The sequence below is a fragment of the Amia ocellicauda genome, chromosome 18 (assembly GCF_036373705.1).
Source record: "Amia ocellicauda isolate fAmiCal2 chromosome 18, fAmiCal2.hap1, whole genome shotgun sequence".
NCBI classification, from domain to species: Eukaryota; Metazoa; Chordata; class Actinopteri; order Amiiformes; family Amiidae; genus Amia; species Amia ocellicauda.
The window spans coordinates 9443288-9464872 of NC_089867.1; the positions used below are offsets into that span (position 1 = coordinate 9443288).

A 21585-nucleotide genomic window follows, 5' to 3' on the forward strand; every position below is an offset into this window, starting at 1 on the left:
CTTGTTGTCTTCATCCAATAGCTTCAGCCTCACCCTTCACTGTCAGTACTTCTCAGTAAGAAAGGCAGCTCCACTTTAAACTCAGCTGGGGAAAGTTCCAGACAATTAACCTTTTGCACTGCAAAGTCTTGAAGGCTTTTCCCAGGGTTGGCCACAGCTTTGCCACTCGTATTCACATTATTATTATTCACTTGGTAGTTATGTATTCCTGTGAAATGCTGGAAGATACAGTTTCGCAGCAGATGACTGGAATGAAAACTGAGCCCATCCAAATAATTAAGTAAATAAATATAACACTTCAGTAAACCACATTCCGAAAACGTCCACAAAATGGAGAATGTACAGTTTGTTGAGTCCAATAAGAATAACCAAATAAAAAATAATCTCCACTATGACTTGTCAACTGTAATAACAAATTGGAGGATAAAGTTGTACTCCTGGAATGTGTATCATCAACAAAATCTCTTACAACTACAAAGCTAAAGGTTTTCTGGTCCCACTAATACAGTTCCTACTGTGTGAAAATGGCGCTACTATGAGGATAGGGCAACAATGTAATGCTTTATTTGTGTGTGCCTCCATAGATAGATGGATAGTGTATCTATTTTTCTAATCTTTCAGCAACTTTGCAGGCTTTAGTATAGACATTGTATGTATGTCTAATTGCAAATCAGATAATACTTATATCGAGTTTTCTGAGATTTGTATGTTTTGTATTTTCATTCTCAGGAGCCAACCAATCAAAATACGTGAAAAGTGAAGAGTGAAGGTAAACCAATGGGCATTGTTGTGTTGTTGTTGTTTTTCTGGTCTAGCCATGTCTACATTGTGTGTGTTTGTGTGTGTGTGTGTGTGTGTGTGTGTTTTCTTTGTATTAAATCTACAACTCTGTCTGCCTTTTACCAGGCTGTATAACCGCATATTTCATGCCTAATGTTTCAACCTAGACTTTCTTTCACCAGATGAATGTAAATCAGCAATCCTAATATACTGTAGTTTTAAAAGTTTAAATCAAAGAAATTAAGTATCACAACAAAATGTACTATCCATATAGCTATTGAAGTATTACAAACAACATACTCAACAAATACAATAAGGAATATGTGGTTGTATGTGTATATTAATATCAAATAATGATGATGAATGTAGTGCAGTGGTATTAGTTTGTTCTGATATTGCAGTGTCATGCTGGATTTAATATCATTCTGACAAAAAGGACGGATGGGGTGTTTAACTAAAATAATGTATAAGAAACCAAATCTCCCAACGTGACACATAAGGGTTGTGCAACACAGCCAGTCTCTGACCCACGCAGGGCAGGGATCACGTACATCACGTCCACGCATGTACAGGGCTGATACCCCGCGGCCCCCCGGGGCTGCTTCAGTGACAGGCGGCACCCAGGGGCGGCACACGGGCTCGTTTCTGACAGCAGCCATGGCGGACATCACCTCTGCAAAGCAGGGCAGAGGGGGCACGTTTTGCCCTGAACTCGAGAAGGTGGCATTACTGAAAGTGTGGAGCAAATACACAAAAAACCCAGCTAGCGTTCACGACCTGCTGCCAACTTCTCAAAACGAGGGGGTGGGAGCAATGGAAATAAAAAAGGCGTGAAGTTCAGGAGGGGGTTTGGCCAAATACGTGCTCGTAGTGAGCGGGGCGGGGCGGGGCGGGGCGGGGCGGTCGAAATCGTGTAGCGCACATTTCTCCAGTCCTGCGCAGAGCTGCGGGATTGCGGCGATCCTATTGGTGGAGCCGCGCAGAGCTGCGCAACACGAATAAGATCACGGACTTTCCCCAGCTCCCGCCGGCTAACGGGTTAAGAAGTCCGTGTCCCCCCCCCCCCCCCGCCAACCACCACCAGCACCAGCACCACCGGGAGGGAGGTGCCTGTGTCGCGGCCGGCTGTGCGTGGAGAGGGGTGGGAGGCGCCTGCAGGGGAGGTGGGGTCTGCTGGTGTGTGTCGGGGGAGTCAGCTGAGCGAGCAGCCCGTGTAAAAACTGCCTGTTTAGTGGGGGGGGGATGTTGAGCACTGGAGAGACTGAGCAACAAGAGTCCAGCAGCGAGCAGATCCATTTGTCGAGCATTGCATCTTCTAGTCCACACTGTCTCAGTCGTGTATCTGTACCCCCCCACCCCCCCAGCGGACAGATCTGGCTTGAAGGTAAGTCTTCCCAGATTAAGCGGCTTGTGCTATTTTCATCGCGCTGGTGACTGTGCACCGGAGGGCTGCAAAGAAAGTTTTGAGAGAGAGAAGTGGGCTCTGAGGATGTGTGTTAGCTGGCAGGCTGCAGGGGGGTGGGGGTGGGTTGTGATCGCTCACTAAAGGGCTTTTGCGGTACCTGTGTCACTCTCGATCGCCCCACGATAGAAGTGTAAATCCTTAAATGTGTGTAGTTTAGGAGTGGGACGTTACATCTGTGCGTGTCGTGTGGCAGAACAGAAACCATTGCAGGACGGGACAGTAATGGGATACTGATCTGATGTTGTCAGGAGTTTTAATTTGTATTTTTTGTTTTAGGTCTTTTGATTGGGGGGGGGGGGGGGCGCCTTCTGGAAAATTGTGTTTGCAAAAGTCTAACATGCATGATTGGCAATGCTTCTTGGGGATTTGAGAAGTTTGAAGATAGAAACGTTTTGAGAGCATGAATACACCCATCCATTTGAGTGCTGCTGCAACAAACGCAAATGGAACGTTATGGCAACGTCATTCTGTGCCGGGCATTCTATAAAGAACGTTTGCTGGAATGGATGCTGCATATGATCTTCAATATTAAAGTATTCATTTGATCAAGAGCATTACAAGTCTGCGACGCACCTTGCTAGCGAAAGGAGCTCGATCAGACCTTTAAACGGATAAGTAACGTATTTTTATAGTGATCGTCTTGTTTCTCAAATTGTAAATGGTCAATCCTCCCTCCGGTTCGCGTCAGCCTTGGGGGGTGGGGTGGCAAGACAAGTCTCCGTGCTGCAACACTAGTGAGCTAGGGAAGCTAAAGTCTTTCCACATGGACGCCCCATCAAAACGTTATTTTACTATGCAACCCTCTAATAATACACGTATGTGCTTATGCATGGGATGATCGGCATTTAAAAGTTGCTTTTGCATGGTTTCATTGCTGATTTTTAGATTGGATGGGAGGCACTTGTGTGTTTTGGGCGAAAACTGCTGTTTACTTTGGCGTTGCTGAATCAGCAGATTTGTGCAGGCACCCTGCAGCAGTGTAGCGGCTGTGCTGTGCTCTCCATGTAACGAGGGGGATCTGTTGATGTCATAATAATGGGATAAATTAAGCTGGAGTTCAGTTTAAATGAAGAGAAGCGTGTTGTGACAAATCTAGCAGCTGTTTTTGCTAACTAACGGGGACAAAGACTTGGTTTCAACTTACAAAAGACCAACAACAACAAAAGAAAAAATGTTACGGTCTTCAGTAAATTCCACATAATTCATGTATACATATAGTGTCTCATCAGCCCCACCATTGATGCATTAATTAATTAATTAATGTGCGAATTATCTGTTTAGAGATGTACGCCTCTGCCTTGGTTAATATCCCAACACCACACAATCCGGTGGATTTCTATTCCTGGACCAAATCAAAAGTCCTATTGACTTTTAAAATATTTATTTAAAAATCAAATGTTTAATTGTAAAGTGATTCAACAAGTGATCTGCATAGTGCCATCGTCCTTATCTGCACCAAAGCAAGCTAATACAAAGTTGTAATTAGAGCAAATTGTTATGCTGAAAACAACCATACAATCAAACCACAAAGACATGAGCTAAAAGCTAATTGGGCACTAGCAATGCCTGACCATTGGATTTGTACTTGCATTTAAAGTTCATTTTTCATTAGATTTGCACAATTAGCAAGTCACTTTGTCATTGTTGGAAGCTTTTGTAATGTCAGATATTTAGCAACCCTTTAAAATGTGATTTTTCATTATCATTCCCATAAACACGGTCACGATAGCTTATCCAATTAGCCAATGTGCTGTATTTTGTTAACTGCAAATTGCAATTAAAACCCTGAAAAGGAACATGCAGCATGAGATAATGCAGTATTGTGTATGCACTGCAATGTTACATAAACCCTTTCAAGAAGAAAAAAAAAGGAAAAGAACAACAGGAGTACTGCTTGGGAATACTTATAAGGTTGTCATACTGTAAACCTCATTATTTCACATGGTAGAAGTGAAAATAAAGCTTTAATTGGCGTCTCTTGAAGAGAGCTCACATTGTGCTCTATTGCCTTAGAAAAGTCTTGGGCAGGTTCATTTGATATCTGAGTTTTCTGCACTAGATTAGCAGTTATTAGTTTGAGTTTTTTTTTTTTTAGCAACACAAAGGCAAGGGAGCTTTAATAAAAGAGCCACAAGTCAACATTTCACCTTCCTTTATCTGCAGTCCTTTCAAAGTCTGGGCCAAGAAATACTGAGAGTGGCTTTGTTAGTGCAGAAGCTTTTTTTGCGGGCTCTGCCGCAATCCCTTAAACCTGTAAGTTGCTATGGTTTACACAGTGATTTATTCTCATTTTGTATTGTTTAGTAATGAAGACCAGTCTAGAGGTTTGAAATGGTTGCTTTTGAATCTGTTTTTGTGAGCTGACCTTAGTGACTCTGTATAATTTATGTATCGGAAGAATGCTCTTGCACTTCATTCAAGGGTGTCTGCATGGTATAGTCCTGCTTTGAGCTACAGTGCATGGTTTGTGTGCTACAGCATTTATATGTAGCTGTACACGGGTATTAATAATTTGTTTCCCAGCAGTGCAGTGCATTTCCTTATTTTATCTTTCATCAACACAGTTACCATTCTCTCCTTCCAGTTTGTCTCAGATGTATCGTAAGAGTTGAAAAATCTGTTGAAGAACCAGGCGAGCTAGCTTTAGACACAGGTTATGGCTGTCTAGGCACTGGGTATTTATAGTTGTTTATCTTCCTTTTGATATGCAGAGCATTTTCAAATGGGCTACAGTTGTTGTAAATCTGCAGGTGCTTGGAGATAAAGGGTTGTAATACTTCCCAATGTAGAAAGCCTACTCTACGTACGATACACAAGTCCCCCTGCAAATGTAGCTCCAGAAGCACTGGTTGCTGATGGGTGGCAAGTTGAGGCATCCCCAGCTGACTAGGCATTCCCCAGGTTTGAACCACCAATCTCTGCACCACGTCTTTGCGTGACAGACTGTTTTTTTTTTCCACTGGAGAGCAACTGAAGAGCTCTACAATGGACTAATATTGTTCAGTACTCTAAATAAGCCACTGCTGTCAATCTGTGACCTGGTTCTATATTGCATAAAACGGATAAATGCTGCATTTATAATGTTGGGAACTGAACACTAATTTGGAATGTCTTCATTCAAGTCGAGCGGTGCCAACAATCCAAAACATTTTTTTTTCTTTTAACCGTGTTGTTTTGCATACAGTTCTTAACCTGGTCTTGCTTCTGTTCGGAGAAGTACTCTTTAAAGCCATTGTAAATGTAGAAGGGTATATTTTCATTGCTTGTGGAAGAAATCTGACACGCATACATTAATGGCTAGTTGAAAGATCAGTCTATTCCTCGTTTGTTTTGTTTTTGCAACACACTATCTTAATGCATATTAAATGAATGCTAGCCTGAAGTGGCTTATTTCTGTTTCTATATATGTGGGGTGTAACTTTAGAAGCTGACCTGGAACTGCAGAGTGGAGAGTGTGTGAAATTCATATGAAATCTGTCATGCTCCTGTTTTTAAACTGTTTTGATTGGGGGTTGTTGTTGACGAACATAGACCTTAAAGGTAAATCTAAGCCAAAAATGTTATTATATGAATGTTTTATTGCGGCTCAAGACACTGATGCCTATTCCAGGTGAGGTATTGAATTATTTAATATCTTGACTCCAAATCCAAGCAGAAAAACAATGAATGTCTGGTTCTCTTGTAAAGTTGGGAGCAGGTAATTTCTATGCCTTAAGTCTCACAAAAACTTGACGTTTACTTACACTGTACACAGTTATTTTTGACAACTAAATCAAAAATAAATGGTATTCCACCTGGTATCGTGCAGCAAAATGATAAAAACATTGTGCTGTTTTGGTCCAGTTTCTTAAGAAAAATAAATAAATATTCTTTAGTCCTGACAGCGCTGAAACACTTTTTGTTTTTGATGAAGCATTTATGAAGACGCTATTTGCATATTTTGCTTCTAAGGTTTAACATACCTGCCAGAAAATCACGCTATATTCTCTGAAGAATTTGCATTAACCTGAAACTGAGGGAAATGTGTCTGACAATGAGTGTACAGTAAAATTAATATATAAAAAAATTGTACATGGAGGGTTTAAGGATGTTTGAGAATTTCTGCATTTTGGCATAATCTGTTTTTAAAAGTATACCCTGTTTTTTTAGGCTCCCCAGGACTCTAGCTGATGCTATACTTTTAAACAATTGGGAACTGATATAAGTAAGACCAATTCTAAGCATAGAAAGAAACGGATATTGCAAGAAGTCTAACCATGTGTTTCTTTAGAAGTGGCATTGAACAATATAATCTAGGTTGGATGTCTGGGTGATCCGTTGTACTCTTTCTGTCAAACGCCAAGTGGCTCTGCAATGAACAATAGAGAGGCACTGATTGGATTTGATGTGTAAACTGGTCAGATCTTGAACAAACTGGATGGACCAAAATTGAATTGTCTCCCTGTTTTCCATGCATAGTTTGCTCTAGTGGTTAAGCTCATGACCATGTCAGTTTGAGCACTATTTTTACACTTCCTCTGTTTAGTAACAAAGTACAATTCACTTACAATGACACCTATTAAAATAAATTGTGAAATTCTGCCTTTAAAATGCAGAAAAACAGGAATAATGTAACATTTAAAGTAATGAGCCCTTGTCAGTTTTAAACATTATTAAACAAAAGACTTTCAAAGTAGGTAACACCAGTCACTGCTCTCTAGAGTTGCATTTTTATTTAATAAGAAACCGAACAATTAAAAATATCCTTGAAATGAAATTGGAAAATGCTTTTATGTGGAATTTGTACTGCTGTGTTTTGTTTTAATACTGAAACTTGACACCTCAACGAACCTTCCAAAAGCTTGTCTGTTTTTAGTGTTCTTCAAATCATAAACTAAAAATGAAATGATCCAAATGCAAACCTCAGAGTCACAGCTGCACTTTGCATTGGAAATCCTTTGTATAGGAATACACTCAAACCATGGAATGAGAAATGCAGGCTGTGGTCGAAGATTACTAGAAAGCCAGCAGTTGATGCGTATTTCCCGTGAATTTCCTTGAAAGCTCTCCCCTGCTGCAGTTTACTCTGACAGGCTGAATGCGATGTTTATTAACCTGGTGACTGACCATAGTTGTGAACCACTTTGGCAACAACGTTTTGTTTCAAGGCAAGGCGGGGGGGTGGGGGGGGGGCTTACACTTTGAAGGACCATTGAAAAGCTGGTCTTCAATGGAAAGTTTTTTTTTTCTTCCTCTTTCTCCCACCACACAGGAGTGACCCTTGTTCAGTTAAAGAAAAAAAAATACAGCCCAGCAGGGAGCTGCAATACCACACCAGCAATGAGGCGTTGCTCCGACTGAAACTGTGAAAGATGCTCCTGCACTTCATCACAAAAGCTTCCAAAAGACCCAAACCTTTCTGCTCGTGTTGAAAGTCATTCTCCTGTAGCAAATGTGAATGTTCTGTCGGATATGTTTTCCCCCAGATATTATTTTTGATAAGCACTTTAAAATAATGCCCATAAGCAATACCTGTGCACATATTCATTTACAGTTCAATCAGAGCACTGAAGAAAGGGTCATGTGACCATAACAGTGCACCATATTTTTAGATGCTCATTTAACTGGAAAGACCATTGACAATGACATAATGAAATTCGAGGTATGTGTATAATACAATTTGCTGAAGCATAACATTTAGGTAATACATGATCATTTGTCAGTATCACATTTTTCCTTTATTTTGTATAGGCCTATATTTCTGCCAAACTCTAAATGTTACTTGAAAGGTATGTTAGCAGAATTGTCCACCTGTGAAGATGAAAGATCAGAGTAAAAATCGTAATAAAATGAAGCTTTAAAGTGCAGTTTGTTGTTTGTGTACGTTGTGTAGGGCCTATATTTGACATTAGAAAAACATTTTCACCCATATGATGTGTAGACTGTAACGTTTGTTTAAATTGGTTTAATGCTAGAGGGTTTTGTATAATACTCTTTGAGGGGGTGACATCTGAAGATAACGGTCTTAATCTGTTTACATGCTGTTTGCCAGCAGTGTGTCTTATCCTGAGAAGGAGACCCATGACCCAGGCAGCAAAAGTGACATCAAAGGTTCTGGAATTCACCCCCAAAAGTGCACTGAGGCAGCTGTTCTAATGCAACCTGACTTCTGTGTAAGAGCTGCTGGTGCTTCAGTGTGTTTCGTGTCTCGTACTCTGTCATGATGAATGACCTGAGTATGTTCCCCAACTAGTGAAATAGGGACCAACAATGGCAAACTCGCTTAGACCTAGAAAATTAGTTGATGCACCTAGACGATTCTGAATGTAGCCAAAACAGTGGTTAACGTGAAAGCTGGCAGTCTGTGTTTGATTGCGAATCAAATTTAATTTGCTTTGGGTAACGGCAATCCTTTACATCTGTCCCAAAGTGGAATGACAGAAATTTGTAATAGATTCTATATCAAATGTGACAATTTCTCAAATTTAAATTCTATTTAAAGTCTATGCAAATTATTCCAGGTTTTATTCCATGTTTTATAATGAAAAATGTTTTATGTTATTGTAATTGCAGGTCTTATCTGAGGTCCTTTATTTTTTCTTTTTCGTCTACATTAGAAGCCCTTTAAAAAGGCTTCCTACTAAGGTGTTGTCTGCTTCCTCTGGTCTTTTTGTATACTAGCCAGCCAATTTCATCTCTTTCCGGGAGTAATTTCATAACACTTTAATCGGATTTCTTGGGCTTCAGTTGGGGTGAGGGCATTCTGGGTGAAGTACTTGTTCAGAAGTGTCCTTTGGGAAGACCAGTATTGCTTTGAATATAGAAAAGGAAAATACTAAAATGAGTCGATTAGCTGGGGCAAAATACATATGTGACCCTGAGGCTTCTTTGAAACCTAGTGGATGGTCAATACAGTTGGGTCACTCTTCTCCTGCTAGACTTTACCACCGTTAACTGCAGCTTTATTATTCATTCTGCAGTAGAATCCCGTTGTTAGAATATCCTTAAATCCTCCTGTTGTTAGAATCGCCTGCATGTCAGGGGCCACCATTATGGGTAATAACAAACTTTCCACATTATTTTGAATGATAACACTGGATAAGCTGCTTAGACTTTCTCGAGTTAAGCTCTTCTGTGGTTGCTTTCACAAGTAAGCTCCAGACACCTATATTATGTGCGCCGGATCAAGACCGTGATTGTGTTTTGTGAGATTTTTTTCACTTGCTAGATTGCAGACGATGATGAGGGTCTGTGACCGACACCACACAGTCTGTGCAGTTGGCTGTAGGAGTATAAGAGCAAGAACAGAATAATCCAATATGGAAACTGGGTTGAGAAGAATTTCAAAAGCAATGAGAACCTCATCATATGGCCTTCAATGCAATGTAGTTTTTTTGATATAAAATCCTTCCTTCACATAATACAAATAACAGAAGTAATTTACAAACCTTTTGTTTTTACCGTTGTATTACATTATTGTACCTAGTGTGTCATTCTCAGGGGAAAAATAATACTTGAGGGGCTATTGTGTTATTCATTCCCCCAGCCTAGGTGGCAATAGCATGTAGATTTAAAGGTAGGGTCTGGTCACCTACACCTCTCTTTCTCAGCTAAAACTTTTCTATTGTTTTGAACCTACTCTGACTTGGGGAAAGTGTGTGTGACGCATGTCTGCAAAACACCTTGCTGCTGCTCATTGGCACGGCAGCGCCACCCTCCATTTTGGATGGGATTAAACCACTGCTGGAGTCACAGGTCTCCCTTGGAGCACGTCATCCTCCGTGTTGATAACCTCATTGTGTGATACTCCTCATTTGTTAAAGGAATAGCAAGATTCGACATTCTATTTGTCCAGCCGATGTCTTTTTCCACCTCTAATTTGACTTCCCTTTCCAGTTGGTCAGTCATACCATGGGAGCTCCTGGCTTGAGTGCTCTCCACCACAAACTCCTTGGGCTCAAAGTGAGTGAGCCAGAATAAGCAGCAAGGTATCAGATCCTTGGTTTGAGATTTTGCCTGATGTTCCTGAAGAATGTGATTCTTAGCCCAGGGTCTCTTCATGTTGGCCAGTAACATATTTACTCCATCTCATCTATGACATCCAAATATGGGCTAGTCATATGAATTGCCCCTAGCCTGTCTGATACAGAGAGCTCCAATGTGAAGACTCTGTAAATTCTGGTCACATCTGATATCGGTAAACTTGGCTGACCATTTTTGATTGTCGACGTGCAGGAAAGAATTGAAAAGCAATCCCATTGCAGTTTGCACAATACTCTGTCAATTAAATTAGAAACATGACTGAGAGATTGAAGTCTGATCCAACCACAGTTACCAAGCTGCATGGGACAGATAAATGCTTTATTTTTTCGGATTTCTTGTGCAGCTAGTCCAGGCTTAAGCCAGGCTTTTGGCAACAGAAACATGAATTGTAATGGTGATGACAATTTTCAATTACAGAAGAGTCTGTGTTTCAATTTTAATAGTACTGTAGTATTAAGTGACATAATTGTATGCATTTTCTAAGTAAGATTATTATTATTTAGATTTTTAATGGAGTAACTGAGTTGGTGGGATGCTTTAGTTTATAACCAAAACGTAAATAATACAGGAACGTACTCCCAAGACTTGGAAAACGAAATCCAATCCAATTACTCAAGCTATGCATTAAGAAATGTGAGACTGTGGATGACATCAGATCTCGGATCCCTCACACAAGAGGTTGTATACTGTAATGTCAATGTCTGGAACTAGACAGAAATCCATATAATGACTTCAGTGAGCCTTGTGTCTTCTCAAATGACAAAGCAGATACGTTTTGATTCACCTATGTCACCACCTGTGTCATTGATTCTAGTTGTATTGATCTGGACTATGGTACAGTTGTATCAGTGGTGTCCTGGGTCAATGGCATTCATGTGATTCTGTAAAAGAAGAGAACCTGAGTCACACTGGGAAAGTCACATGTGAGCATGTTTGACCTTCCAGGTTAAGGAGCGGTGCATTAGTCCATTATACCACATAAGCCTCAAGGACTCAAGCTCTCTGCTCTAGTAAGATTCTTTGTTGCTGAGATTAACCTTAGAACTGTCAAGCTCCATACAGAGTAATATGCCCTGAGAATTCGAAGTTCAAAGGGCACAGGTTTTTCTATGGTGGAACAGGCTCTAAAATAACACCCCAGTGGGTGGGTGTAGTGAATTGACATGGGCTCCATTCCACCATCTAAACAGTTACAAAGTCTCCATGCATCTAACCAACAGTCTTTTTCTGCCTTTTTTTTTTTTTTTTTTTTGGTCATGCATCTTTTTTGTCGGTCAGAAACTCAAATTTCCATGTGATACCACAAGCAGTTGAACTGGCTAATGGCATAGTGGAGATATAGTGTAGCTGCACACTGCATTTGTTTTGTTAGTCCAATAACAGGACATTTGTATCTCGTTAACAATTAAATGTTATCCTCTGTCTAGAAACCTGCTGCTTGTACACTTTCCTCTTGATGATTAGTTTGCATCCTAAGTATCTGTAAAAGGACAATTTGCATTGCTGCTGTACATGTAATGCCTGTTTTATTGTGGTACTAAAACTAAACTGAGTATGGCATTTTTATGGTGTGTGTGTTTTTTTTTTTTTTTTTTTTTAAACTGAAAACCTTTTCATGTCGTTGCTAATTCTTGTTTTTGGTAATTATGTATTAATATTTGTGTTGGATATCAAAGGATTTTAATCTTATTTGAAGTAAGGAATTTGGAGTCTCTGAAATGGGAGAAATTAAGCGGTGTTGTCGTAAACTTGTTTGAGCCTGACTTTTTGCCGCAGGAATAATTCTTGGGAGAAGACCCTAGCAGAGTAGGTTGAGATATTTAAAAATAAACTATGAAACAATTCAATAGTCTTCATCTTAAGCTGAGCTTGAAGGGAGTTAGATATGTTTTCGTCACCCATGGTAATCAAAATATAGGTTTGTTTTTTCCAAATAGACTAATTGAGAATCCTGTTAGTAGTATTCTATATTATTTGTCATTTTACTTTATTATGTTATGCTGGCACTATGGATTAAACCACTTGTAGTTGGTATACTTCCCCATGCCACTTCATTAAGTATTCATCCAAAGTGCCTTCATTACAGTCAATATTGAAAACCTCCCTCTGTAGTAATCAAGATGCTTTCCCACTTATTGGCACAACCTTTACCTCCGTTTTAACTTCGCCCTCTGTTGTACAAACACTGCAGCAGGCTTTACATAAATATAGGTGCCGTGACAGCGGGCTAGTAAGCTAAAAGCCGTATGTGACATGAAGCCTCATTTAGCCTGGTGCAAGGGCCGCTAAAAGCAGGGACGTAGGAAATGGACTTCTATGTATTCATTTAAGTTACATTTAACCTCTATTAAAGTGATGATTGAGTAGAAGTGGATGACAAGTCTACAGGGAAAGGACAGTGGTTGGGGTTTGGAGTCATAGCTCATATTCTGTCATGGTATAATAGTGCTGATTTGTTTGGTACTTCTGTAGAACCTCTGTGGTAGCAAGGTACAGGTTTTCTTGGTGCGTAGTCTTTCAGCAGGACGATGCTCCCTGTCTCCGCGCGCAGACGGCCCTGTGCTGGAGTGAACGCTGTCAGTTCTAGCGTAGGCTGTACAAAGCCATGACCTTGGCACAATTGAGCATCTGTGGGGTCACGTGACGTGGCGTATTCACAGCATGTCTCCATGTAATGCACTTCAGTTGACAGCCCTGTCAAAGGTACAATGGGAGGAAATCGCCCCTGAACACTAACAATCTGGGGGAAAGTATAGTGTCATCCCGAGCTTGTGGTCATGAAGGATTGTAGCATATTAAGGGCTGAGTAGAAATGTTTATCCAGATTGTTATCAGCACAGTGCCGAGAACATTTTATCCAAGGAGACCATCTAAATTCCTTCAAGAAAGTGCTGCTTTATACAGAGCTTTAAGTGTGAAATGGCTTTGAGAAATACACATAAATATGCATTCATCCCTTGCCTTATTTTTCTCCTTGTACTCCAACATAGCTCTCTTTGGCAGTCCTTTCTGTGCTCCACAGCTGGAATGATCGCACATTCCAGTTCCAGCAGTCCCTGCCAAAATGCCTTTTCTGATCAGCGCTTTGCCTGCAAGTAAATGGGTTGCATTCATTTTTTCACTCGATGCCCCATGTGGAAAGTATTCACTCGCCGCATTCCAGAAGGAACGCTTGCATTTTGCCCGTAATCCTCTCAGGCGTGAGACTACTGGGAGTGTGTTAGAAACCTTGCTATTATCCTGATTAAGTTTATGAGCAACATCACTGGCTATTGCAGGATTTTTTGTGTGTATTTTAATTCCTTACAATATCAAAGCAACAGTATGCTGGCTTTGGGAGATGTAGGTATATCTGTAATTCCATAAGTGGGATCATTTTTCATATTGCCCAAGTGCAAAACGATGCATTTCGGTTAGTGTAACTTGCATCATAAACTAATCCTAAACCTGGAGTAAACCGAATGAATACACTCCGTTCTTAACTTCACTTCGGTTCTACTGTATTGATTGGAAACCTAGCAGACTAAATAGAAAACAAAACCGAAGAGACAAAGCGGAGTGCTGTAGCTATACCACCACTCCCTGGGGTATGTTTTCATGGCAACTGAACTTGGAAAAAGGATAACGTTAGCTGGACATCTCTAAAACTATTTCTAGATTCTTTAGCTTTGCACATAATGAGATGTTACGTGGGTTCTGTTGTGTTATAGTATTAGAACTATGTTTGGACACACTTGCACAGTCCTGAAAAGCTTGAAGTATAGCTACAGACAGTGATGGTATTTTACTAATGCTAATTCTTGTTTTGTTTGGCTTTGGTGGTTACGTGAGGGTTTCATTCGGAGAGAGAAATTTGCCTCCCGAATCCAAGTGACCTCATCAATAATAACTTTGGGAGTGTTTTTGTGATCTTTATATCATGATTTCTTGTGAACCCCTATACATTTAATTTGATCAGTGTTTCGAAGATCAAATACTTACTTCCCTGTGCTAAAGATTTCTAATATGATGACAAAGCAGGAAACGTAAATGCATTGTTGAACCATAAGCTACAAGTTGAGTACAGATCATACATGCCTGATCTTGTTGTTTTATGTTGGTAACTGCCTTTTTTTTTACCAACCGCTTGTATCAGTTAACATTATTTAGACAGCTGTTGCTTTCCCTTTTCTCAGTTATTTCCCCTTACTCTGTCATCAGTAGTCCTTCATTCTGTACTGTCAGTATTACATTAGATATTTAATTTAATGATGAATAGTCGGCTCCACGACGCAAATAGTTTTCCCACTGACAGCGCTGTATGTATAATTGACATCGCATTTTTCTTAGCCCTTAATAAAACGGTTTTCAAACTTGCTCCTTTCTGTCTAGCTTGCAAATCTCATTGTAATATAATTGACTTATTACTCTTTTAGTACATCTCAGGTTAGACATTCACAGGAATAAGTGAAACTGAGTTTGATTCCTATTTTGCTCTTGCTTAACTTAACCAAGCATCTTAAATAAATGCATACCATGTATAAAATGCAATTTGACTGTTTATGGGCCCTAACGATATGTAGATATGCGAGATGTTGCCTAGGAAACAAACAACAGTGAACGATGTTATTGCAGCCATTATCAAACTAGCTAATGCAGTGCAATCAGGGACAGCAGCCCTGACAGATGTCAACCAAGGTTATTCTGGCCATAAATATTTTTGAAGATGTCATAAGCCAAGATTAAAGTAAGATTCTGGATAATGAAACCTGATATGACTAGCTTGGTTAAAGAGAGGGAATTAATGAGGTGAAGATGAATTCTGCATGAAAATCATACTGTTACAAAACTCAAAATCAGATTATTAATTAATTAAACATTTTCCATTCTCTTTAATCAGTAATAACATGGTTTGTTAGGACTGTGGGATTGAAAACTCTCCACATTTGCATGAACAATGTCTTCAGTGTACTGGAGTTATTTTATTTTTCTAAACTCCCCCCCCCATGGTTTCCTTTCCTTTTATATATGTAATGTTCCTTCAGTGCTTTGAAAACAAGAAAGAGACCCTTAGTATCTTAAAAATAAAAGCATGTATAGTATATAGGAACATGCTAACCCCCAATACTACAACATAGGTGCCGTCTGAAGCCTAAATTGGGCAAATGGGTGTTTGTTTCACCACTAGTATAGTGAAGTGATTTCTAGAATAAGCAATAATCGATTATATTAGTTATTTGTTTTGGTCCCTTTGCAAAGGTTAGCATTGGCTACTTTTAATGTAATTGTTCCCTTGGTCTTGTCCTCGTCTGAGCCTCCTGCTCAGTCTTTGGGGCTGTGGCATATTGGCCGACATAACTCGACCACAGACTCCTATCAAACGGAAAATCACCACAGATATTACATAAGAGGGTGACATATCAGCACTCTTCTACAATCTTATACTGAACCCCTCAAAGTAAACGCGTCTAGTTGCTTTGGACTATGCAGGCTGTACAGTGTGATTTCAGTTTTTTATAATTACAGTAGACCCAGTTGAAGTGTTTAAAATATTTTTTGTAGTCTTTGATTTATTTATATTGTTTACTAGATGCCTTATATCCTGTTGCTCCTCAGTCTTGACTGACCTCTTCTCAAACGCATACCATTCTGTCGTTACAAAGGCTTTACGCCATTCTAAATTTACAAAGCACCTATCTTTAGAAAGGATTTAACTAACTCTTGGGGCCTGGGTTTTAAGGTAACTTGTGGTCAACCCTGAACGAGTTGCCTTTCTTGCTTACGGATTTATTTTCCGTGGAGCCGCGGCGCTGCAGTGAGTGCTGAGTAAAGTGTACATTCATGCTGCTCTTGGAATCGCCAGTGTGATGTGTGACTTGTGCTGGGTTTCGCTGCACAGGTTCCTGTTTTGATGCTTGATGTTCAAAGCTATAAATAACTGTGCTATTTTAGAGAATGGCCCAATTAGGAAGGGAAGAAAATGTATAGCCCTCTAGAGGTTGCTGTCCCCTCTAGTGATGCACCCGGTCTATAGGAGGCCCAGCTGGAGAGAGCTGAGCTGTTGAGTAATGGGAATTGGGAAGTACTGTCTGGTTTACATTTAAACGACTTCGGACAAATCGTCATCCTGACTTTATCTGTGGAAAAATCTATTGAAAAGCTAATGCCTATTGTCATAGGCTATACTCTCTTTAACCCTCGGAACAAAACCATTTGGTTATTTATATTGATTCTGATAAAATGATCACTGATTTTAAAAATAAGCTAATAATGTATATAGATCTAAATATACTAGCTATAGATGCCAGCTGTTTTCTACAATATTAAATCCAATAAAACTGCATGCTCTGTCCCTATACGGAGTTGTAAATTAAACCTTTTAATGTTTTATTTAAGGTTTTCCTTCTGTAGATGATTATCCAAACTATCACTAAAGGAATGGCTGTTCTTGTGCCTTTTGGGAACTTCTATTATCAAAGTTTTATACAGTCCCTAAGCCTTTGTTCTGATGTGCCGCAAAATGGACTTTATTCCTGTATCGCTCGGTTTAATAAATAATGAGGTAGCAATGGGCTATTTTTTTATTTTCTTTCTTCTGCTGTATTGTTATAATGGCAATTAATACCAATAGTCCTAAAGTTTTTTTCGTTTTGTTTTTGACTACGGAAGCTACTCTCAGGAGACAGTTGGCAAGAATGGAAGTGGCAAATAAATCTGCTAAAAAGACTTTAACACGCTAGCAGGGTGTTTAGGAGCCAGAGAGCGTGTCAAAAGACTTATTGGTTTCTGCTGTGATCTACAAGTCTATAGTTCTGCGATATATGACTGTGAATTATGCATCTCGGCAGCCTTTTTGTTAGCAAGGTTGATTACATGGAATGCAATATTTTAGGGCACAAGATGATAGTGATTACTACATTTTGTATATATATATTATCCATTGGTAATTTGAACAACTTTCAATCAGCCTTTTATAGATTATCATTGGTTTTTTTTGTGTCCTATAATTGGCTTTTCCTTATTGGGTTATAATGTCAGCTATGTTCCTTTTCTATTTCTTCTGTTATAGATCCTTATCCCTTTAAATCCTACAGTGCTCTAATGTTTTCCTAGCTGTTGGTGTTACGTGGATAAGGGGGGGTCATCTTTCTAGTTACAGATTTCTGTCTTCAGCTGCACATATTAGTTGGTTTTACCAGTTTTGTTTTTGTATTTTCATTTGAGGTGGACTTGTGTCTATCACGCTGGAACAGCCTTGAGTTTAAAAGTTTAACTCCTTGACTGTAGGTGGAACTAATTAAAACCCAGACTGTACTTTTTAATTTACATTCTGATACAGGAGAATGGAAAGCAAAGGGTGTTGTTTGTCAGACTGTCCGGTTGTTTTCATGTTCATTTTAAGAACAGGAGAGAGATTGAACGGGTATGTTGACAGTAGTTTGATGCCTTGTTTCCGTTTCCTAAAGGAGAATTGAAATTGCTCTGGAACTGACTGAAAGATATTTGAATCCTGATGGGTCCAGTGGGTGTGAGATTCAGTTACATAGGTTAGGGAGAATAACAGTCAACAACATTTTGATCTGTATCACATTTGGCCTTGAGAGGGTCAACCTTAAAAGAAAATCTTTCGGCCTGAAAGGACTCGAGCAAGTTGGTATTTAAAATGTAATTAACACTTAATCTCCAAGCACTGTATTTGTTGCGGTTTCATTGGGATTGTGCCCACTATTGAAAGAAGCTCAGGAAAATTAATAAAGGTTTGACTGCTGTCGATTGACTACGTGTGGGTTCGTGTGCTCCATAGGTCAAGCACTTTAAGAAGAGCTTGGGTCCATCTGTTTTTACCCTTACTGAATGGACTTGACTTTCTGCAAACACCTTGGGATTCCTTCATGTCTTTAGCTGTTAACAAGAGCTGTGACCATTTTAGAAAGTGCTAAGGTGAAGTTTCTCCAGTTGCTGGGAGCCTTCTCAAACCATTCCTCAATCAAAAAAATATATTGTTCCCTCCACCATTTAAATTGCAGCATACTCTGTGCGTATTTGTTTTTGCACTGCCGGGTTAATTGAACTAGAACATAAAATACTCAAATGGTTTCTATAGACCACTGAAAACACGCTAGCTATCCGGAGTATTTCATGAGCTGAAACTGAAGAAGGCTCTAGTTTCCCTTGTCACTCGATCAGATTTCTCGCAGCACTTAAATTATGATATTAACTTCAGCTCTTTAGTGACATAAAATCCTGTGCTACGCCCAAGGTTATTATATGGGCACACAGTATTTCAACTATCAATATTCAGCCAGCCATGCAGTGTTAACAGCTAAATTGCTGTTTCTTATTTTAGGAAACCCAAAGAAAAGCATCTCCCTGTATGAACTTGGTCTCTGCTGTAGCTTTTTATAACCTTTTGGTGTAGTTTTTGGCTGGTTTCTTAAGCTGTGTATAAGATGTAGCTTACTGTGAGGTAATAGAGTAGTTTTAAGCTTGTTTCTTCTTTTGTGGTAACTTCATTTATTTGTTGAATCATAGATGAACATATACCCCCCACCTCATACATATTCACAACAGAATCTTCTAGACTGTTATTACAATACTTTTCTTTAAGCATTTATTAATACAGTCTGTTATGAAAGAGAGAAAATAGATGCATGCTGCGTTTTCTTATTCATGCCTTGTTCATGAAATGAAATGTGACATTCAAGACATGTCTACCACAGCAATCAGCATTGGCTGTACATATTTGATTTGGGGGTTCATAATTATCCCCAAATAACTGGCAAATGTTAAAATAAATGATGAATTACAAATGTTTTAATTGGGAATTATTGTATTCTTTCTATTCCATTTGCGGTTTAAATAAATCTCTGAGTCTCGGGTAGTGAAAATTAGGGATAATCAGTATGAAGCACACTTCTTTATATTTGTCTTGTGGTTTGTGGACAAAATCCTGTTTTCAGCATTTGTCAGTGAAGCCACCAGGTATCTATTTAATCAATGCATTAAATATTGTATCTAAGTGCTATAGGAGTATTTTGCTGTTAGAAGAAGTACCAAATACATTAAAATTTAATTCTTACGATGTACAGATTTACTGTTTACAATAGTTTATTATCTGTGGGCATTTAAACGTAGAACATTTCACCACAAAAGTGGAAAAATGTCCTCTATAGAAAGGCACAGATTTGGTGGTAGTGTAGTAGGTCCCATTCTTTGACTTCTGCTACAGTGGGTTGTCTATCGTGAAAGCTGACAAAGCCTATACAAAAGACCCCACTATTAGTTACGTTTTTACCTGACTGTTCTAAGCCAATTTAAAGAAGGCATCTAAGCTACTAGAATACCAAAGATAGTGAATCGGAAGGATCAAGATCAATTTACTAGTGTTTGCAATGTCTTCGTACAACTAACGTAAATGTAAGAAATCGCTTCAAGATAAACATTTTTTTTGCAAGTACACGATTTACAATTTACCACTGCATCACTAAGTATTAATACTTACAAATCTGAATATAAAGTCCTGCAAAAGACTGCTCTATTAAAATAAAGTTCAATAGGTGTTCTGACGGCCATCTAACTTTGTTTGTACTCCGAATGAAAGGAAGAGGGTAAAGTTTTGTTCTATATGGTCATGGAGTTCAGCCAGGGAAGCTGAGCACTAAAATAGAAATCCATCAGCTGGCTGGTAAACACAGTTTGTGTATAAATACTGGAGGAGCATGCTACTGGGAGAGATGGGATTCTTCTCTTCACATATTTGGCAATGATTGGCAGACTGTAAGGGGCAGCAAATCACATGCTGTCAATGGTATGTCAAGCTATGTGTTTACATTGCTGGGCTATACATGTGGCTCTTCTGTCTTGCTATCTGATACGTCTGTAAATGCCATGACCTGTCAATCACTCTCCTCCAGAGAAGCCTGGAATATTAAGCGGAATCTTGTATAAAGAAACTGTGTAATTTTAAGTCTCCTAACACGGAAGTACAAATTTGTGTTTGCCTAATATCAAGGCAGTGCTGGTGTTGTAGGTTTTTATCTTTGTGCCTTAGACTACAGAACGTTCTATAGACAGTTCCTTGGCACATTGATGCAGACCGCAGTGTTTTAGGCCGAGTTGTTTAAGTCTTCATTTGGTGAAAATGAATGTGCCATGAACATAGCACTCTTAGAATTTAATTTTAATGACTGCCAGTTGTTTTTTAATTGGAAAAACTCGACTTTTCAAACCACAGCTGCGAAGTCTGACTCCTGACTGCTTTGAATGTTGGGCTTTGTCTCGATTCAAAGCTATTTCAGTGTGAGAGGGTCTGCTAAGGACCTAAACTTTAACCCTCTGTAACTTCTAAACTGCTGGTTTAAATCAAGTTTTAGTTTAAAATCTTCCATGGGAAAATCACTCCAAAACCAGTTATTGTTTTATTAAAATGCATGGTGCTGTATTAGTGACACTTGTGTGTCCTGATTTGTCATGGAATGACCCTACTACAGAATAGATTACTTATTTCAGAGAAATCTTAGTTCAATACAGTTTGAATTAGGATTTTACTTTAATAGCCTGCACTCACTTTGATCATTACTCAGGCCTATGACTGTCCTATGTTGCTAACCAGTATGGGAAGAAAAAGATGCCTCTTTCATGCGATTGCAGAATTCTCTGTAAGAATTACCTCTGGGAATGAAAAAGCAAAACTGGAAATACTGCAGTCTGATAAGCTTCTGTGGCAGAAATAAATCCAACTTTCTTATGTCTATTTAATATAATGTATCCCCCCCCATTAACTTTTCACTTCTGAAAATATAATTGATAATAAGAGTAATACAACAACAGCAGTGTAGTGTATATTGAGTTCTATTGTACAGAGATAAATGTTTGTGGTTGCCAGTGGCATTGAACCTAGAAAAAACTCACATCAGTACTGTTTTTGACAACTGAGGTGCATATTTTGGTAACTAACGAGAGCTGATTATAAGCAGGAGATGTTTTTGTGGAAAATAGATATGCTTGGAGATGAGTGAAATTAACATTCATATTTTAAATATTACCATCCCACAAAACCTGATTATGCATTAGCCTTCATTGCAGTGGAAAATTGTGTTTTAATTATTCAACACATTTTGGGCATATTTTCCAATGTCAATATTACAATATGTAACGGTTATGAAGTTGTATTATCATTAATGTTTATAAGTTCTGTTATCATCTTAACATTTTATATCAGGAATAAAAATAGAAGGAACTTCTATGGTATTTGTACAAGGATGTCTGTTTTTGCTTATGATGCTGGCAATGGATTGGCTATTGTGGTTCTTGCGGTCATTTTAAATTTAAGTAGATCA

General features: G+C 39.0%; 1 protein-coding gene across 2 annotated transcripts in view; it reads left to right on the forward strand.

Annotated features, from left to right (window-relative positions):
• Positions 1-1975: 1975 nt before the first annotated feature.
• The window catches only part of grb10b (growth factor receptor-bound protein 10b), a 112312-nt gene continuing 92702 nt past the window's right edge, over positions 1976-21585 (forward strand). For both annotated transcript variants that reach the window (XM_066690439.1, XM_066690440.1), the window contains exon 1: positions 1976-2164. The gene's annotated coding sequence lies outside the window, so the exon portion shown is untranslated. The remainder of the gene's footprint in view (positions 2165-21585) is intronic.